Here is a 21,938-nt window from a genome sequence, read left to right on the forward strand (position 1 = left end):
TCAACATCCTTACTGCACTATTGTTTCTAAGTAGTTTTGGCTTTTCAGTTACCTGTGATGTATTTGTTATAAGTCTTTATCTATTTTATAAAGTGGAGCTCTGGCTCTTTTCATTTGACAAATGAACGTTTTTAAAATCCTACAGAAAATCTTAATGCCTGATGTAATCCAGGAACTACATTTAGTAATCCAGCATGAATGGACTCTAGTCAGTTCCTTTGGAAAACACATTTCAGATTTGACATGAATGTTTAAAAACAATCGTTAGTACATAAATGTAAAAAAGTGTCTAAACAGGACTCATTACTCAGATTAATGACAAAGCTAATGAAATTTTCTGCAGAAAAATCACTTCTGTTGTGTTAGAAAAAAGTATAGTCATTTCCTTCATGGGTTACTGCTGGCTTTTTAAGGACGAGAGCATTATGATCAGATAGCCTTAAGTGTCCATATTTGAAAACGTGTTGTTCCATCTGTTATTCTTGTGGAAGTTTGGCCACTGGGTTGCAAGTCTTATTTCAGGTGACGCCACACTGGGTGACTTGCATGTCGGTGATGATTAATGATGATGAGGACAACACAACATCCAGAACACAAGTGGAGAAAATCTGCAACCGGGCCACAAATCAAAACTGGGCTCCCTGCCTGGGAGGCAAGAATGTAACACCTAAACTAAGCAGGTGGACTTATAAGAGGAAACTCGTTGACAGTCTGCAGTTCATTAAGAAACAGCTTTCTTGATGAAGAATCATTAACAAGGTTTATATTAAAGTCCCCACAGAAATTTAGAGCGGTTTTTTCAGTAAGCATAATGTCCAGCTGAGGCTCCAGTTTGTAAATTATGGAGTCTACATACCCACTAGGTGCTCTATGTACTGAATTAATTATTATGTAAATCAGTTGCCCATGAAACTGAATGGCAGAAGCTTCAAAATGTTTTTCAGTACTCAATGTTCCTGTTTCACACTTCATTTCCATTTCCACATTAGATTTATGAATGATACAAACTCTACCACACTTTGTATCCTTCCTAAAAATATGACTGGCCAAATAATCATCAGTGTTCCACCATAAACATACAGCCAATATTTGCTTCATGAACTGCAACTTCAAGTTCAAGAGATTTAGTTCGCAGACTCTGGATATTATTGCTTAAAATATGGAAACCTCTAGGATATAGACTGGTACAGCTGCACTCAAACTTTGCTGTCAAATAGCTGATGTTGTTTTGAGGTGGGGTGCCAAAAACTTTTCAGCACTATGGGTTTTTTGCACCTTGTTTGTCTTTCTTTTGGCTGTATTGAAATGCTCTCTGCAGCAGTTACTGGTGTGAGTAGATCGACTGCTACCAGCAAAAGGTATCCTCCTACTATTGCTAGTGTCTGAATGCTAGCTGCCAGAGCAGCCTGCAGTGAAGTGTCTCCCACACTACTGGTGAACTGCCCTCTGCTGCCAATGAAGTGTACTCTGGTACTGATGCACGGTCCTCCTCCACTACTTATGAAGGTTCCTCTGCTAATTAGGCAGGGTCGTCCGCTGCCATCTCCAGGATCCTCTGCTGCCAATGTAATGTCTGCTGCCAGAGATGTCCCTGCCTGTCCTGTAGGTGATATGGCCTCTGCTGTGGATGATCTGAGCCCTGCTGCAGGTGTTCTGACATGTGTGTGTGGCCTCACCTCTGCCACAATGGTACAGGATTTCAGAACCCTTAGAATTTCGACTCCCATAGCTTCTTCCCATTTCTATTCCATCGATGTCATGTTAACGCAAATGGTAAATATGCTGTACACTCCTTATTAAACATAGTGGCATCATTACTTAAATATTTAGCTCTTTCTTTAATTAATATTATTGAAATGTCACTATATATGAACACGTGAATTCACATTGTAACCATGATATCTGTGTGTAGCGTTCTGAGTTTATTGTCGGTTTGGAGCCTTAGATTCCTGTGCCTTGTAGCTATGTACAATGTGACAAAAAGTGAGTCTTGTCTAATAATTCAGTTTGTATTTAATGTGCACTATTTTAACTGAACGTCACCCATTGGGATATTTTGTGATCTCTCAAAGGCTTTTGATTGTGTGAATCATGAAATTCTTCTAGATAAGCTTAAGTATTGAGGTATGAGTGGGACAGTGCACAAATGGTTTCATTCCTACTTAACTGAAAGAATGCAGAAGAAAGAGATTAACCGTACAGATAGTCTTCAAAAACCAGCAGAGTCCTCTAACTGGGGAAGTATCAAGAATGGTGTCCCACAGGGTTCAGTTTTGGGTCCCATATTGTTCTCAATATATATTAACGACTTGTCACTCTATATTCATGAAGATGCAAAGCTGGTTATTTTTGCTGATGACAGAAGTATAGTAATCACACCCAACAAGCAAGAATCAGCTGAGGAAATTGCAAATAGTGTCGTTCAGAAAATTATTAACTGATTCACTGCAAATGGACTCTCACTAAATTTTGAGAAAACACAGTTTATACAATTCTGTACAGTAAATAGCATTAAAACCATTGATGAATATCGACTATGAACGGAAGTCTGTTGGTAAGGCAGAATATTCAAAATTTCTGGGTGTGTGCATTGATGAGGAATTGAATTGGGAGAAACACATCGATGATCTGCTGAAACAGTTAGATTCAGCTACTTATGCTATTAGGGTTATTGCAAATTTTGCTGATAGACGTATCAGTAAATTACCCTACTATGCCTATTTTCATTCATTGCTTTCATATGGCATCATATTGTGGGGCAATTCGTCATTAAGAGAGAAAGTATACATTGCAGAAAAGCGTGTAATCAGAATAATTGCTGGAGCCCACCCAAGAGCACCTTGCAGACATTTATTTAAGGAACTCGGGATATTCACAGTACCTTCGCAATATATACATTCACTTATGAAATTTATCATTAATATCCCTTCTCCATTCAAAAATAACAGTAAAGTGCATAGCTACAACACTAGAAGAAATGATGACATTCACTATGTTGGATTAAATCTCACTTTGGCACAGAAAGGGGTGAATTATGCTGCCACAAAGTCTGATAGATAGCCAACCAACATTTAAAAGCTTATTAAAAGAACTTGTGAATGACAACTCCTTCTTCTCAATAGATTAATTCTTATATATGTTGCAGTAACTGTAAAAAAATAATTAGTTATTTTGTGCAAAGAAAACTTATGTTAAAGTGACATGTTCCATATCATTTTGAAGTGTTGTATTCATGATCTATGGAACAAGGATTAATGTATGTATGTATGTTACAGCTTGTTAAGTTTAAATGTGTATACATAACATTTCATTTCCCTACTCTTTTCCAACCACCCTTCTTTGTTTGGAAATAATGTCCTCCCTATTTTTCAAAATTCGTACCTCCCATCTTCTCCCCTTTGCATAAATACATAAAGAGATCGAACCATCACAGAACTTGATTGAATAGTCCAGAGAGTACCGGAATGACGGATTTGATAAATAATGTAGTGCTCTTAAAGAGGACGCGTACAAATAAAAAAAAAGCTACTGAAAATTTTCTTAATTTCGATAAGATAGTGGTCTGTTTCGTCTTATAAAGGGATCTAAAACTCTCCTCAAAGCTGGGCACTATTTTAGTACCTTAGGTTTTTCTTCTTTGCTGATTTCCACACAGTTGATCTTTCTGTTTGCTGAACTTTACTTCGCGGCAAAGATCGTGTCGGGGGCAGGTGACATTTATGTTAGAGCAAGCCGCGATGATGGTATTTCATATAAAAGAAATAATGCTGTAATTAGTTGAACTTAAACAAGGGATTCATCGCAGTTGAAGAAATACGTAGGTAAGAAAAGTTTACATTTAATTTTTTTTTTTGAGGATTTCTTTAATATTAACGTACGTGAAAATCAGGTTTTGGGCTGATCATTGTTGAATACATTCATAAAATGTTAAATGTGAGTAAGGAAACCAGTTCCGTAATAGTATGGTATGTTTCGTACGAACACATGTAACACATATTTCTAGACTGTGTGTGTAATGTGTGTATGTACGTGCGTGCATTTTGTAATGGCCACCATTACCCGAAGGTTATTTTACATTGCTACTGTTTTTTTTTCTTTTTAATGGAACTAAATAAATCTGTGTGTGAGGATCTGGTGGCTAATGGTTCGCATCAAAATAGCTCCGTTCTGAACACTGGAAAAATCCTATTAACGAATCTTCACGGTTTTGTGTTGTAGGCGTAGCTTAGGGTATAACGTTGCCTTGACTGTCGCTGGATTTGCAACGTTTGGATGACGCTTCACTGAATGTAAATACGTAGTATGGCTGCTTTAAATGCAGTTGTTTGTGGTGTGGTATCAGTTTAGTAAGCTGTAGCTTTGAAAGCTCGTTTCCTGTATGCGGGATCTTCGTTTTTCGTAAAACTGTGAAGGAAACTGAAAAAAGTGCGTGTATTATTACTGTTAAAAAATAAGAACGTTAAGTGTTCGTCGTACCCATGAAATTCTGTTTGGACGTGGGTTAACTCATTAATGCTTTGTTCCTCTTATTTGTTAGACATTAATTGTCTTTCCTGTCTTGTGTCTTCCACACTCACGAAAATGACGTTGGTCGTGAGTTCTGTAATACCACGAAAAAATTATTTTGTTTTATTTCTTCTTTTCACCGGCGCAGTTGACGCATGATTACCATACTGTCCAGCATCTATTTAAAGTTGGAAAGACGATGTTTTCTTGTCGTAGCAATAACAGTAATAAAGGAAATTAAAATTTACGTTTATTTATTTATTTATTTATTCACCCATCCTTGATCGTTGTTTGGAGCGGTATTAGATAAATCATTATATATATTATTTTACAATAGACTTACCCATATATGTAAAATAATTAATGAAAACATAGGCAAAGCCATTTTTTAATATTAATTTAATTTACAACATAATGGCAACCAATTACAGTTTCTGCTGCAATGAATGACATAGTATATGAAGCACAGTCCTGAAAATATGGTTTTAGTACTGCAAAATCTATTTTTGGAATGGTGCCTGGCCTTAAAACATTATTTAACACTTTACAATCATGCTCTTTTGAAGCACATTCTTTCTTTGGTTTTTAAACCTGCTAATGTGTTAATATTTTTTAAACTGTTTGCTAATCTGTTGTATAGTAAGCACCCTGCTCTAGTAGAAACTTTACTGGCAAGTTGTAGTTTGGTACAGTTGATGTAATAGTCATCTTTTATTCTTGTGCTATAATTGTTTCAATCACTGTTTAGCATTGGTGTATAATTTGTGTTCTAGGAGTGCTGCATTAATTATGTTGTGTTCCTGATTGATACAATTGATGCCCAGATCAATCTTTCCCTATGTAGTGATATTACTTGGCATGCCCCTCTCTCATAAATGTAAAAAGAAAAATAATTTTGTTTAAATGTGTCTTAACTGTATCATGTATATGCATAGAAGTTACGGTCATAATTCTATATTCTGTGAATTTAATTTTTTAGGGTGTCACACAATTTAACCAGTAGGCCGAGCTCCAGCTTATAAAAATACACTAGTCAGTTGTAGGGACAGGTTAATGTGCTAAAGATGATCAAAAGTATGTGAAACTAATAAACATACTGATTTTTCCCCTTTACTTGACTATCATGCTGATGTGTCCTTTACTATTCTTTGCATTGGTTGTTACCTGTTACGATGCTAGACTTTGATACTGCCTGTTATTATTCATCCTTATCAATTTTTTCTCCACAGTTACACAGCCCTCTCTTGCACATCACTGCCATAACGATGTTGTCTAGTTTCTGATTATTTGATTGTAGGACTGGCATTTCAGTTGTTCCAGAAAATTGTGGTTTTGTTTTACGTTAAATCTTATTTATTGATGACACGTGAAAGGCCATACAGAACCTGATATATAGGTTTCCACCTATCATCACTAGTCTTTAAGAATTGAAATAGCGTATGCTTCTGTAGTCTAATTTTAACTAATTCAAATAGGGGGTCTCTCTCCTCTGAACTACAATTTTGTCACAAGCAAATCTGACTTCCTGGGCATAAGCATTTTTTTGTCTAAAATATGCTATGAATGATTGAGGGTGAGAGGGATTAGTCCTTGGTACTGCGTACAGTATCTGCAGAATGAAATGTCCAATGAGCATTAAGTTACATTATGTCATCATGCTTGTTGGCTAGTTTATTAATCGGGCATAGTATACTGTAAAGCTCACTGAGAGAACACCCAAATTAAACTATTGCCTCAAAGTTTATCCTAAATTCTCTAATTTAATGACTCTCAACAATTTTTCAGTTATTAGTGATGTGTGGTATATTAAGATATTCACAGAGGATCTCTTTTGGGTGACAGAATTGTGAAGCTGGCAAAAAAAGGAAAAAAAAGTGATTTTCCAATCTAACATCTGTAAAGTTAGTCACATTTACATGCCCATTGTGACAATGGCAGAAATGTGATTTGAGGATATGGTGCCAACATTCTTTTATGAAAAATGAATGTTTATTCCTTGTATATGTGTTTCCCATATAAATATTCATTGTCCACTACATGAATAATTCCTTCATCATTCTTCCAGTCTTGAAATTTTGACAAGTAGTGGCACTACACATTACCATTAGTGAGGAAGTGGGGGGAGGGGAGGGGGAATGGAGCAGTTAGAGAGATATGCAACAGAACTGAGTAGCTGTTATACCCAAAGTTGGCCTAACTTTTTGTGAATGTGAGTAGACTTTAAAATTTATCTTGCAGCTCAATCAAATTTCATTTTTTGTTGCATTTTTTGCTTTTCTTGTTTGTGAATTACTAAGAAACATCTAACAAACAGATAATCTTTATACTCACTAGCACACTGAACACTGCAATGCTCATTAAGGTGAGAGTTCAGCTCTAGCTTTTATTAGGTAGTCCACACTTACAGATTTATTCTTAAAAAAAAGATGTGTTTCTCTTACCCTTCTACTTCAGAGCAAATTCATTGGAGGCACATTTAGTTAGGCTACTATCAGATTAATGTAGTTGCTAATTCACCGATGCATATCCATCATCTATTGGTTAACACTGATATGCACTATTCATTGTGCCTTCCTTCAGAGTTTCAACATTACTTGGTGGGATGCTGCACTCATATTTGATTGGATTGCATTTCGAATTTGTGTTTAGCCATCCTTACATAAGTTTTTTGTGTTTTCCCTAGGTTTCCTATGACAAATGTCATTTTGAAAGGACTCAACTATTTTCATCCTAGATCAAAATGTTTGCTCCATATCTAACGTCCTTATCATCAGTGGTATTTTAAACTCTCTGCATTCTTCCTTCTGTTGAGATTGATAGTGGAAAAATTCCCCATGTTTGTGATTTACAGCACCACGGTTTTCTGAGAAGTCGTCTTAGTGAAAATTTATGAAGCATAACGAAAAGAAACTGCCACTTATGTGTCTCATAGTAGTATAGAAGATTATTTATTGCTGTCTATAATTTCCTGTATTTGTATTTCAAATGAAGTTGGTGGATAGTTTTCCGTGCTAATTTCTTGTCACCTGCAGGATACTGAGAAGTTCATTCTTGACAGCTTTTGTATCAACACGTCAGTGTAAAACACCATTCTTTAATTTGGATTCACTAAAATGTAATTTCTACTGCAATCATCTCCTATCTTCTCCATTGTTTGGGGAAAGAAAATAATGCTGAGACCCAGTTTTTGTAAAGAACAGTTTATAACTTTGTGGTATTCTTGAAGTGCTGCATTAATTAATATAGGGTGTTCCAGATTGAGATGATTGATGCCCAAGCAAATCTTTCCCTCTGCAGTGGTATGCCTTGGCATGACCCTCTCTCATAAATATTAAGAGAAATAATTTTTTTTGTAAAGCTATCCCCTAAACGTATCGTATCCCACAGTACATAACAGTTGCTTTATGTTGTGTGTTGTGATAATATCCCCATCATGCAGGCTAAGTGATTGAAGCTATTGGGAACAAGCTAGAATTATGCAGTACAGTCATCAGGTTTTCCACAGGAGTATGTATATCATTATAAAGTAATTTATATAAAAAAAGTGGAAATGAAGTATTATATTAGAAGAGAGAACCACCCAAGAATATATACTGTAAAATTATGAGAGAGAATTGCTGTCTAGTACTTTCCTTCAAGAGGTGAGAGCTAGTTAGTTTAATTTTCCATGGGTAATTTGCACAATAATTAGTAATGATGTGGACTGAGTCTTTCATATTCATATCATTAAGTATTTTCTAAATAGACCTGATCATTGACAACAGTCTCTTTTCTTTCCAAAATAATAAAAAGGTGACTTAGAGATGGGAGTAACCACCAGCTTTTACAGATTACAATAGCAGATATTATTTCACAGAATAGGAGGAATTAACAAGGTGAAACTTTTTCATTTATTTTCAAATTAAACTTTGTTGTGTGTCAGACACATTTTACATCACTGGGTAAATGATAAAAAATTTTGGGTGCAGCATTGTACAACCCTTTCTGTACTAAAGATAGCCTTAATGTGGTGTATTGAATGTCATGTTTGTTCTGGTACAGTAATTGTGTATATCATTGCTTCTTTTCAACTGCAGTGTATTATTTACAACAAATTTCATGAGAGAATAACTATATCCTGAAGCAGCAGTCCTTAAACAGATGTCTACAGGACGATCGTGGGTGAGCACCACATATTATTCTTACAGCCTGTTTTTCAGCAATGAAGGCATTCTTTCATAAAGATGGCAATATTATGAAAAGGATAGATTGCTATTCCCCATAGAGAGGAGATGCTGAGCCACAGGCAGGCACAATGAGAAGACCTGCCATATTTTTAAGCTTTACGCCAAAAGGTGTTCTTCTGAATTAGAAAACAGGCACACATTCACACAGGCACAACTTGCAGGCACATAACTACTGTCTCTGGCCCCTGAGGAAAGTGGGATAGCTCGTGAGAAGTTCAAAAAGGAAGGGTAGGTAACTGTTGCCAACAGGTAGGTCCCTCTTATCCTGGGGTCTGATATACTAACCATTCATAAATATTTTGGAAATCTAGTATAGTTGTCGCATGTTGTTGTTGTGGTGGTGGTGGTGGTGGTGGTGGTGGTGGTCTTCAGTCCTGAGACTGGTTTGATGCGGCTCTCCATGCTACTCTATCTTGTGCTAGCTGCTTCATCTCCCAGTACGTACTGCACCCTACATCCTTCTGAATCTGCTTAGTGTTTTCATCTCTTGGTCTCCCTCTATGGTTTTTACCCTCCAAGCTGCCCTCCAATACTAAATTGGTGATCCCTCGATGTCTCAGAACATGTCCTACCAACCGATCCCTTCTTCTAGTCAAGTTGTGCCACAAGCTCCTCTTCTCCCCAATTCTATTCAATACCTCCTCATTAGTTATGTGATCTAACCATCTAATCTTCAGCATTCTTCTGTAGCAACACATTTCGAAAGCTTCTATTCTCTTCTTGTCCAAACTATTTATCGTCCATGTTTCACTTCCATACATGGCTACACTCCACACAAATACTTTCAGAAACGACTTCCTGACACTTAAATCTATACTCGATGTTAACAAATTTCTCTTCTTCAGAAATGCTTTCCTTGCCATTGCCAGTTTACAGTTTATATCCTCTCTACTTCGACCATCATGAGTTATTTTGCTCCCCAAATAGCAAACTTCTTTACTACTTTAAGTGACTCATTTCCTAATCTAATTCCCTCAGCATCACCCGACTTAATTCGACTACATTCCATTATCCTCATTTTGCTTTTCTTGATGTTCATCTTATATCCTCCTTTCCATTCCATTCAACTGCTCTTCCAAGTCCTTTGCTGTCTCTTACAGAATTACAATGTCATCGGCGAACCTCAACGTTTTTATTTCTTCTCCATGGACTTTAATACCTACTAAGAATTTTTCTTTTGATTCATTTACTGCTTGCTCAATATACAGATTGAATAACATCTGGGAGAGACTACAACCCTGTCTCACTCCCTTCCCAACCACTGCTTCCCTTTCATACCCCTCGAGTCTTATAACTGCCATCTGGTTTCTGTACAAATTGTAAATAGCCTTTCGCTCCCTGTATTTTACCCCTGCCACCTTTAGAATTTGAAAGAGAGTATTCCAGTCAACATTGTCATAAGTTTTCTCTAAGTCCACAAATGCTAGAAATGTAGGTTTGCCTTTCCTTAATCTATTTTCTAAGATAAGTCATAGGGTCAGAATTGCCTCACGTGTTCAAACATTTCTGCAGAATCCAAACTGATCTTTGCCGAGGTCGGCTTCTACCAGTTTTTCCATTCGTCTGTAAAGAATTTGCGTTAGTGTTTTGCAGCTGTGACTTATTAAACTGACAGTTCAGTAACTTTCACATCTGTAAACACCCACTTTCTTTGGGATTGGAATTATTATATTCTTCTTGAAGTCTGAGGGTACTTCATCTGTCTCATACATCTTGCTCACCATATGGTAGAGTTTTGTCAGGGCTGGCTCTCCCAAGGCTATCAGTAGTTCCAATGAAATGTTGTCTACTCCCGGGGCCTTGTTTCGACTCAGGTCTTTCAGTGCTCTGTCAAACTCTTCACACTGTATCATATCTCCCATTTCATCTACATCCTCTTCCATTTCCATAACATTGTCCTCAAGTACATCACCCTTGTATAGACCCTCTATGTACTCCTTCCACCTTTCTGCTTTCCCTTCTTTGCTTAGAACTGCGTTTCCATCTGAGCTCTTGATATTCATACAAGTGGCTCTCTTTTCTCCAAAGGTCTCTTTAATTTTCCTGTAGGCAGTATCTATCATACCCCTAGTGAGATAAGCCTCTACATCCTTACATTTGTCCTCTAGCCATCCCTGCTTAGCCATTTTGCACTTCCTGTCGATCTCATTTTTGAGACGTTTGTATTCCCTTTTGCCTGCTTCATTTAGTGCGTTTTTATATTTTCTCCTTTCATCAATTAAATTCAATATTTCCTCTGTTACCCAAGGGTTTCTACTAGCCCTCGTCTTTTTACCTACTTGATCCTTGGCTGCCTTCACTACTTCATCCGTCAGAGCTACCCATTCTTCTTCTACTGTATTTCTTTCTCCCATTCCTATCAATTGTTCCCTTATGATCTCCCTGAAACTCTGTACAACCTCTGGTTCTTTTAGTTTATCCAGGTCCCATCTCCTTAAATTCCCACATTTTAGCAGTTTCTTCAGTTTTAATCTAAAGTTCATAACCAATAGATTGTGGTCAGAGTCCACGTCTCCCCCTGGAAATGTCTTACAATTTAAAACCTGGTTCCTAAATCTCTGTCTTACCATTATACAATATATCTGATACCTACTAGTATCTCCAGGATTCTTCCATGTAAAGAATCTTCTTTCATGATTCTTGAACAAAGTGTTAGCTATGATTAAGTTATGCTCAGTGCAAAATTCTACCAGACGGCTTCCTCTTTCATTTCTCTCCCCCTATCCATATTTACCCACTATGTTTCCTTCTCTCCCTTATCCTACTCTCGAATTCCAGTCACCCATGACTATTAAATTTTCGTCTCCCTTCACTACCTGAATAATTTCTTTTATCTCGTCATACATTTCATCAATTTCATCATCATTTGCAGAGCTAGTTGGCATATAAACTTCTACTACTGTAGTAGGCATGGGCTTCGTGTTTATCGTGGCCACAATAATGCATTCACTATGCTGTTTGTAGTAGCTTACCCGCACTCCTATTTTTTTATTCATTATTAAACCGACTCCTGCATTACCCCTATTTGATTTTGTATTTATAACCCTGTATTCACCTGACCAAAAGTCTTGTTCCTCCGGCCACCGAACTTCACTAATTCCCACTATATCTAACTTTAACCTATCCATTTCCCTTTTTAAATTTTCTAACCTACCTGCTTGATTAAGGGATCTGACGTTCCACACTCTGATCCGTAGAACGCCAGTTTTCTTTCTCCTGATAACGACGTCCTCCTGAGTAGTCCCCGCCCGGAGATCCAAATGGGGGGACTATTTTACCTCCGGAATATTTTACCCAAGAGGACGCCATCATCATTTAACCATACAGTAAAGCAGCATGCCCTCGGGAAAAATTACGGCTGTAGTTTCCCCTTGCTTTCAGCCATTCACAGTACAGCAAGGCCGTTTTGGTTAGTGTTGCAAGGCCAGATCAGTCAATCATCCAGACTGTTGCCCCTGCAACTACTGAAAAGGCTGCTGCCCCTCTTCAGGAACCACACATATGTCTGGCCTCTCAACAGATACCCCTCCGTTGTGGTTGCACCTACGGTACGGCCATCTGTATCGCTGAGGCACGCAAGCCTCCCCACCAACGGCAAGGTCCGTGGTTCATGGGGGTAGGAGTTGTCGCATACCAGGTACAATTCCTACGGTAAAGACAGTTCAATTTCACTGTTACTCAATTTGAGATATTTACCAAATTGTTCAGTTCACAGTGCTTTGTTTTATGATATATAAACTGCTCTTCAGACCCAGGTACATTTCCATCACCAACCACACATCATCTTAAAAAGTAGAGTGGATTGGAGATTTTTGTAGTCATTTTAATAATTAATATGTTGGCCTTAATGGGGAACAACTATTCTTGTTAAACATATCACTCCACTCTGGTTAAGCTAAATAAATAACCGTACAAGAAGGAAATCTCTCTCTCTCTCTCTCTCTCTCTCTCTCTCTCTCTCTCTCTCTCTCTCTCTAAACACACCCGCTGTTGGCTTTGGCTTGTTCAGGGAGAGGCCAGTGTCTTAATTACGTATTTGGAACACTTTTATGATTCACAGAAAACTGGTTTTGCTTCCTATTTTAAATTAAATAACATGCAATTCACTGTAACAGCAGTGGGTAATCAATTATTTCATGTGATGGAATTCCCTTTGTGATTTCTCCCCGGCAAATTGTTGTTGATGTCACTCTGAAAATTATTTTTTATTTCTGTTCCTTCATCCAAGGATCATCTCGCAATGATACAGGGTTTGTTGAGGTAATACAGTGCCAATCAGCAGAGCAAAATACATCACACAGCATGTATAACATGCTTTAAGAGGATAGGCAGGTAGCATATGGGAATAGGACAGGTGTATGACAGTGGCCTAGTTTAAGGAACCATCATGGCATTTGCCATAGGGATCTAGGAAAACCATATAAAACCCTAATCAGAATGGCTGGACAGAGCAGCTCCATCATCATCAATATGAGGTCAGCATCCTAACAGCTGCATTGCCTCATTTGGCAGACGTAACTGTTATGCTTTATACAGCTTCACACATGATCCTTGTGAAAGCGGTAAACCCTAACCCTGTATTGAAATGCGACAAGGCACTGTAGTGTCACCATTCATTACTATCCACTACTCTGTGTCTTCTAAGTAATCTTGATTTGTGCAATATGCATTACTTGTGAAGAACATTTTAGCTGCCTTGTTAAACAAATGTGTTTTAGTAATCTTTTCCACTACCTTTGGCAATTTGTTACACAATTTTATGCCCTGGTTCACTGCTTTGGGTTTTTGGTTGTTTTTCCTGTTTGAATTTAACTCCAAACTAGCTCTTGTTCCATGATTAGGAATAGAACTATTAGTGCAGTATTTATTAATATTTTGTCCGATATGCACCACAGATTGCTGTACACACTCAATTGGTACAGTAAGGATGCCTAATTTTTTAAGTAGCTCTTTACTCTTTACAGTGAGCCCGACAGCTACTTTCAGTTATTATTATTATTATTATTATTATTATGGCCTTTTTTGCAATTGGAAAAACTTGTGTCCTTGTTTTGTGACTTCGATCCCCAGAAAAGAATCCCATAGCTAAGAACTGAGTATATGTAGACATAATATGTCACAACATTGGCTTTTACGACCTGATGCTAACACCCTAAAAACATAATATGTTGATGACATTATCTTTGCCAGTATCTTTGTACATACTATAATAGCCGACAATCAATGTCCATCCCTAAAAACTTTGTTGTTTGCTACACAATCTACGTGTTTATTATCCTTAATGTGACAAGAGTTGGTTCCTCTCTTTATGCTCAAATGCATACTGTTTGTTTTCTTTTTGTTGTGCTTTAATTTATTACATACTGCCCAATTGTAAACATCATTTAGCATTTCATCCACTTTCTCTAACAGGCGTTCTGATGTCTTATCAGTGACTACGATGTTGATGTCATCAGCAAAGAGAACTTTTTTCCATGTCTTGCTTATGTGGAATGTGATTTATGTATCTTGTCTGAATGTTGTTTTACCAAACGTTTATCATCAGCAGATGGTTGAACATTCTTCACCTTTTGCATCCTCTTTTTGAAGTGAGACTAAAACCAGTTACTCGCTGTCCCCCTTATACCTAACACTTATAGCTTGCTCAAAAGTATTTTATGGTCAGAGGTGTCAAAAGCCTTGGACAAGTCTAAGAAATTGCCTGTAACACAATCATTGTTGTTGAGAGCATCGGGTACCATCTTCATGAATTCTGCAATGGGTGTTGTTGTACTACTTCTACTTCTGAATCAAACAGTGCTTCATTAAGGATGGTTTGTTTATTCATATAGTTCATTAGTCTATCTTTCGTGATTGTTTCAGTTATTTTTGAGAATAGTGAAAGTGGCTATTAGTTTCCAGTTCTCTCCGCATTACCTTTCTTTAGCAATGGCTCCACCCATGCTTGCTTTAGTTATTCTGGGAAAAAACTCCTGAACTAAAAGATTCATTTATTACCTATGTTTGTTAACTGGTGTTGTATGCACGCCTTCAGAACAGAGACGGGAACCTCATCTATGCCTGCTGACTATTGTTGTGCTGTATTCTCAACTTCAGAATCTGTTGAGGGAAACATCATGATTGTGAATGCTGTGGAAGCCTTTGTGGGTGCTAAATGTGTTTTAGAAAGATTTTTCTGCACTGTCTTTGCAATGCCAGAGAAATAATCATTTACAAACATTCCTAATTTCTGCGGACTTCCTGTTATCCTATCCTCATTTTTGATATGTGTACTAGTATCCCTGTGTCTGCCCTCTCCAACTTCATGGTTTATAACCTTCCACACCACTTTGCTTTTATTTTCTGAATTACATAATAACTTGTCATTGAATGGTTTTTTCTTTGTTTTTTAAATATAATATATTTTTTAAATACCCGTGATAGTGTTCAAGGATATGTGGGTTAGTGCAATGCTCTTGCAAGGAACTAAGAAAATTGAGTGTCTGTGAGAACTTTCTAAAACCTGCAGTTACCCATCTGTTTTCCTATCTGCAGCAGTAGGAATGTCTACTTTTGTAAGTGCCACCTCAAAAATTAATTTAAATAATGTGCAAAATTTAGAGGACTTAGCATCTACATTGCTTTCCGTATACATTTCATCTCAGGTTAGATTTGCCAGTATATAGAAAAAGTATCTACCTTATGATCTGAGACGATCCTTTTGTAGGCCTGCAGTTTCACAGGTTTCATTGAGCATGAGATTTTCACTCTGCAGTGGAGTGTGCACTGATATGAAACTTCCTGGCAGATTAAAACTGTGTGCCGGACCGAGACTCAAACTTGGGACCTTTGCCTTTCGCGGGAAAGTGCTCTACCAACTGAGCTACCCAAACACGACTCGTGCCCGGTACTCACAGCTTTGCTTCTGCAGGAGAGCTTCTGTAAAGTTTGGAAGGTAGGAGACGAGATACTGGCAGAAGTGAAGCTGTGAGGATGGGGCGTGAGTCGTGTTTGGGTAGCTCAGTTGGTAGAGCACTTTCCCGCGAAAGGCAAAGGTCCAGAGTTCGAGTCTCGGTCCGGCACACAGTTTTAATTTGCCAGGAAGTTTCATTGAGCATGTTTTTAGCTCTATTATCTGACAGTAATAATTTGAAATGCCATGATCTCTTATAAATACCTTACAGTTTTCCCTGTCAGTGCCCATAAGTACATGGTCAAAAATTGAAACTGAACTTTTTAAAATCATCGTTGCAGTGTTTACCATTCTTCCCACACCGAAAGTGTTCAAAATGTTTAGGAAGCTGTTGCTAATTTTGCCCTCGTCTTCTGTGTTGACTTTCATGTCTCCCCATATTGTTATGCTAGTTTTCGTGATTGAGACCCTCTCCAGGATTACTGCTATCTGAGTTAAAAAAAAAAGCTTCTTACACCCTATGTTGTGTGTTTGTTTGCAAGATAGTAAATTGGATGAAGCAGATATTTCACTAGAAAATTGAGAACACGTATTAGAACACATGCAATTTGCTGTATGGCTGTGGACACTTATTAGAACACTATAGATTAAGGTTTGTTTTCCACCCACAGGCTCTATATGGTAATAATTACTGCAAATGCAATTTATTAGTAGTGTAATGTTATCTTGGCAGCCATTGGGGGAATGGTGTTTACAGGGCTGAATGATGTTCCTAGATTCTTTCTTGGAGTTTCCCAAGTATGTTTCGCGCGAGTTATTTTTAGTATATGTTACCTGAAGCTTCTATATATTTCTGCCATGCTGCAGATTTCATGTTAGTCAGACTTGATGAGAATCTATTGAAACTGAGCTGTGTGCCAATATAGGTCACTGGGTGACCCACTGATAAACTGAAGCCTGGTCTTTGCTCTACCTTGTATTGAAATTACATGACCCATTGCTCAACTAAAGCCTGGTCTTTGCTGTACCTCATATTGAAATTACATGAGCACACATTTATCATTAACTGTGAACAATTTCCTTCCAATGCATTGTTTGCTCTATGATTCAGCATGGCCCTGAATGTGCGATACTAGTATCATTTTCAAATGAAGAAAAAAAAAAAAAAGTTATCTGTTGCACTGAATAGTGAATTATTGATATGTGTATTGGGAAAACAAATGGAGCAAATGCAGTGGTGGTTCAGTGTTACAGACTACTGGGTTAGAAATAGCTAATGAAACATGGCCAGAAATTAAAAACATAGAAAAGTCTTTATGGATAAGCTTATATGAAACAATCTATCCCACGCCCCAATAGTGTAAAGAGTTTGTTACTGACTCATTCATAGTAGATTAAAGTGCACGTTGAGGTTTCTGTCAATGGAGAACACTGTACACCTGAGACCTCAGAAAAAAAATATATTTTCTGCAGGATATAGAAAGACATTCATTTACTAAAAGGCTCTTGAAAATTATTTTGACTAGATATCTTAGTTTTACAACAGCACTTGTGAGAGTTCTAAACTTTTTACTCATTTGCAGTATTTAAAGCTCTATTTTCATCTTACCACATTTCAAGGAGGATATAGTTCAAACTTTGTGACAGATTAAAACTGTGTGCCACACTGAAACTCGAACTCGGGACCTTCGTCTTTTGCAGGCAAGTGCTCTACTGTCTGAGCTACCCAAGCATGACTCAACCCCCCATCATCGCAGCCTTATTTCTGCCAGTATCTCGTCTCCTACCTTCCAATCTTCACAGAAGCTCTCCTGCAAACCTTGTAGAACTGGCACCCCAGAGAGACAGGATATTGCGGAGACACGGCCTAGCCACAGCCTGGACGATGTTTCCAGAATGAGATTTTTACCTCGCAATATCCTTTCCTCTAGGAGTGCTAGTTGTGCAAGGTTCGCAGTAGAGGTTCTGTGAAGTTTCTAAGGCAGGAGATGAGATACTGGCAGAAATCAGTCTGTGAGGATGTAGTGTGAGTAGTGCTTGGATAGCTCAGACTGTAGAGCACCTGCCTGCAAAAGGCAAAGGTCCCGAGTTTGAGTCTCACTGGTGCACAGTGTTAATCTGCCAGGAAGTTTCATAGCAGGGAACACTCCGCTGCAGAGTGAAAATCTCATTCTGGAAGGATGTATTTCGTGAGACCTCTGTAGCAATATGTATGGGAACCTTTCAAAGTTGTATACCGGGCAGTGATTAGGTGGCTTGTGAAGTACAAGCAGTCATGAACCTGAGTGAGAATTGTATAACTCTTTTTCACAGCTGCCATTTTTAGAATTCCATGTTTCTGTGCCTATTTATTGATGGGATGCAGCCTCTTTCTGAATGTGGAAGTTTTGGCAATGATATGGAAATTTTGCCGATAATGGTATCTCATATACCTTGTACAGCTGTTTTAAAATGTTAGATCTTCTTATACTGTCATGAATCAATAGTCTGTAATGAGTTGTACAGTATATCAGTGTGTGATGTGATATAATAAAATACATACAACCAAAGTTAAAATGATGGTGGTTGTAATATTAGATAGCACCTTCTTATGATTGTAATCATAATAGTTTGTTGAGATGAAAGCTGGATTTTCTCTGTGTATTCTGTAAGTGACTATTTTTGTGTTCAGTTAGTATTATTCTTGATTTGAGGCTGCATTTTGTGTTGGACACATCATAGTTCACTTAGAAGAGCTGGGGAATGGGAAGTAGCTAAAAATCTTACTGATGCCAGTAAAAAACTTATTATGTCTGTGTTATGATTATGGTCATAACTTCAAAAATAATGAGCATGTCTATAGTGCTATGTAAGAGGTGTCTGGTTGTCCGAATGATGACTACTTGTGACAGCTACACCATTGTAAGTCTGATAAATAAATTTGCCTAAAATATCCAGATTAGCCAGTAAAGTTTCAAATGGATTTTTCTAAGGCATGGCACTCACAAGAGTGAGAAAAGTTGAAAATCTTCCAGTAGGTTTACACTCAGGGAAAACATATTGTATAAATATGACAAACTGTGAAGTTCTGGAAATCTTTCTAACTTGTTCATGGTAAACACAGAAGTAAATCATTCTGAATATTTTTCAAAGTACCATTTCAACTAACTTCTGTTTATATTTCTTTTATTATACATGGGCACAAACAAGTAAGCAAAAAAACATCCATTTTCCAGTTACAGATTCCTCCAAATTGACAATTCTGTCATGATTCACTTCCTAAATAACTTAGCTTCTGGCATTGGTCAGTCAAAGTGTATGACGAGGATCTTGTCTTTGAGCAAGATTTAAGTTAAGTTACTTTACCTAAACAACTGCATTGAATTTTCACACTTTTAATCACATGCTAGACATTGCACACGTGAAAACTCGCGTGTTCCAATTCTGAAACTCCGTTAAAAAAAAATTAGCTCGTGCAAGTTTTGGTGACTTCACTGACACTAATAACAGTAACTCATGTCAATCATTGTAGATTGGAAAATTGTATCATATGATCTTCCTTTCTGCTTGATATTTAACGAATGGTGGTTCATCCTTCGCGGCAACGGGTTAATGAAACCAAATTGAAACATTTGTTCTTGAGAAAATTTGGCACTACATAAAGACTGTAATGTGCTTTTATTTATTTATTTATTTTTTTCTGTACATTATTGGAAAAGCACTCTCATAAAATTTGAAAATGTCTACAGCAGTGCATTGAATTCACCATCAACAATATGTGCTCTATAAAATCTCTCTTTTTATAATGTTTGCTTATTTTTTATTCTATGAAAGTAGTTCTTAGAACAAGTCACGCCTCATCTAGAACTTATTAGCAGAAAAAAATCACAATAATAAAATATTGAGCTGTGAATTTTTAATATGAAAATTCAATGCAATAATAAAGAAATTAATGCAGCAAAAGAATTTACTGTTTTCGCAACTATTAATAGTGGGCAAGAAAAGAACACTGTAAGGAGTTGATTTATTCCACGCACTACATTTCAAAATATATCTTCCATCTGTGTGTTTAGGTGAAGTGTTTATATAATTTCTGTTAAATACACGTGCAATTGGAAGGTACCTTCTGAAACATTTATTGTTAGCAGTACGAAGGTGTGCTGAGAAGTAATGTCTCAGAGTTTTTTTATGTGAAAGCCCTTTAAGGTTATTAAATAAAACAAACTTCATTAACATTCTATATCTTTATTCATCATGTCTACATTTTTAGTTTTCAATGTAGTCATCCTGGCAACAAACACATTTCACCCAATGAGAGACCAGTTTGGTGATACCCTCACTGTAGAATGTTTGACTTTGTTGGAGCCACAGTCTCACCTCTGCTTGCACTGCTTCATCCCTGTCAAAGTGAAGTCCTCCAAGGTAAGGTTTGGAAACAGATGAAAATCAGATGGGGCCAAGTTGGGACTGTACAGAGGATGACAATGAATCCAAGGCATCCAATTGTTGCAGATGTCGCAGTGCACCTGTGTGGTCTGGCATTGTCATGCTGAAGGAGATGGTGCACCATGTGTGAACAAACTCTTCTGCAGTTAGAAATTCAACTACAGCATGCTGTTTCTCACGCACCGACATAGTTATGTTAAACGCCACCATGTTACACACTACAGTTGCAATTTGTGTCAGTGAAGTGTGAAAGTTGACAGAGTAAGGTGCATGACATGTAATACCTCAACCAAAATTGCAAACAGAATAAAAAATTTAGAGACATTAATTTTCAGCACACACTAGTAAATCAACCCTAACAAAGGTTGGACATTTTATCATTGCATACTCATGTTGCCATGGTCATCACCATTTCGTGTGAAGATGGACACGCGTCTAAAGAGGAATGTGTCACCAATGGCCATGACTAAGAACTATTGTGGCATTTGCATGGAATAATTTGGAATTTGAATAAACCTTCAAAGATCCAAATTAGGATGGTCAGATCAAGTAAACACATCTGTGTTCTGTGTACATGCACTTCTTTAAATACTTTTTCACACATTAAAATGAGCTGAAATAACCATAATACAATTAAGTGGACTCAAAGTAGTACTATATGCACAGTATTATGTAATGCTACATAAGAATTTACCTGTTTCTACAAATCTTATTAGTGTGCTAGGACACAGGAACATAATTAATAACTTACTTTCTCATAACACAATGAAGCAGGTCTAATGAGTTCCTACAGAGACTAATTTTAGTGGTTTGTAGGAAGTTGAATGGGTAATTCTGTTTCAAATAGCAGGGTTGATCTAATTTCTTGTGTAGCTGTGTACTCTTATATCTGTCTGTATGCCATCCATTGTTAAAACCTGTACGTAATGAATTGGTAACCCATTCTTAATGTCTGGAAGAGTGAACACATCTACCTAAGAGATATAAATGAAAATATTTTATGCTACTCTCCTGTTATTTTCCAGTTGGGAAATTCAATGTGGGAGACAAATTGAATCCAGAAAGAGGATGTTGGATTTATCTCTTCTTATCAGAATTGTAGCACTGGGATTCTCACATACAACTACAGTCTAGAAAGTCTGCTAATAAATTTTATAAAGTTAAAATTAAGGGTTGTATAATGATTCTTCTTACAAGCAAAAACCCAAAGACAACCATCATCAGATATTTTGATCCCCAAATAGCAAAACTCCTTTACTACTTTAAGTGTCTCATTTCCTGATTTAATTCCTTCACCATCACCCGACTTAATTTGACTACATTCCATTATCCTTGTTTTGCTTTTGTTGATGTTCATCTTATATCCTCCTTTCAAGACACTGTCCGTTCTGTTCAACTGCTCTTCCAAGTCCTTTGCTGGTGCTGACCGAATTACAATGTCACACACACAATAAAAACAAATGTCACACCTAAGAATGTATGGTACAGCCTGCATTTATTTGCTCTCAAAGCAAGTTTCCACAGTTCTCACTCCCTTGCAGTTTTGTTCTAGAAACATGTAAATATGTTAGAGAGAAACAAAAACTTTAACATAAATGAGCGGGATACCAGGCAGCCTCTGTGTGGAGTCAGTAAGGACATCAGCCTGTAAAACCTTTACTACAAATAGTGTTACAGAAACTCCAGATAGGAATATCAACAATTTAGGAAAAGACATTGTTACTTAGTTTAAAGAAGACACATGAAGTGAAGTGGCAGACAGTTACAGTTAAGACACTTACATAAAGATTTTGGTCACAGCCTTCATCAGCTAAAGAGAAACACACACCATTCATATGCACAAGCAAGCACACCCTATGCGGACATGACTGCCAACTCCAGCATTCCGG

The 21,938-nt window shown here is 37.3% G+C and overlaps 1 protein-coding gene across 2 annotated transcripts in view; it reads left to right on the forward strand.

Moving 5' to 3' along the window:
* Positions 1-21,938, forward strand: part of LOC126183729 (uncharacterized) — a 345,488-nt gene that overhangs the window by 301,124 nt on the left and 22,426 nt on the right. The window contains exon 1 of one of the 2 annotated variants that reach the window (XM_049925933.1): positions 3,728-3,821. The exons of the other annotated variant lie outside the window; for it this stretch is intronic. The gene's annotated coding sequence lies outside the window, so the exon portion shown is untranslated. Of the gene's footprint in view, positions 1-3,727; positions 3,822-21,938 lie in introns of those variants that run through there. 2 annotated transcript variants of the gene reach the window in all.

This window comes from Schistocerca cancellata, chromosome 4 (assembly GCF_023864275.1).
Source record: "Schistocerca cancellata isolate TAMUIC-IGC-003103 chromosome 4, iqSchCanc2.1, whole genome shotgun sequence".
Classification (NCBI taxonomy): Eukaryota; Metazoa; Arthropoda; class Insecta; order Orthoptera; family Acrididae; genus Schistocerca; species Schistocerca cancellata.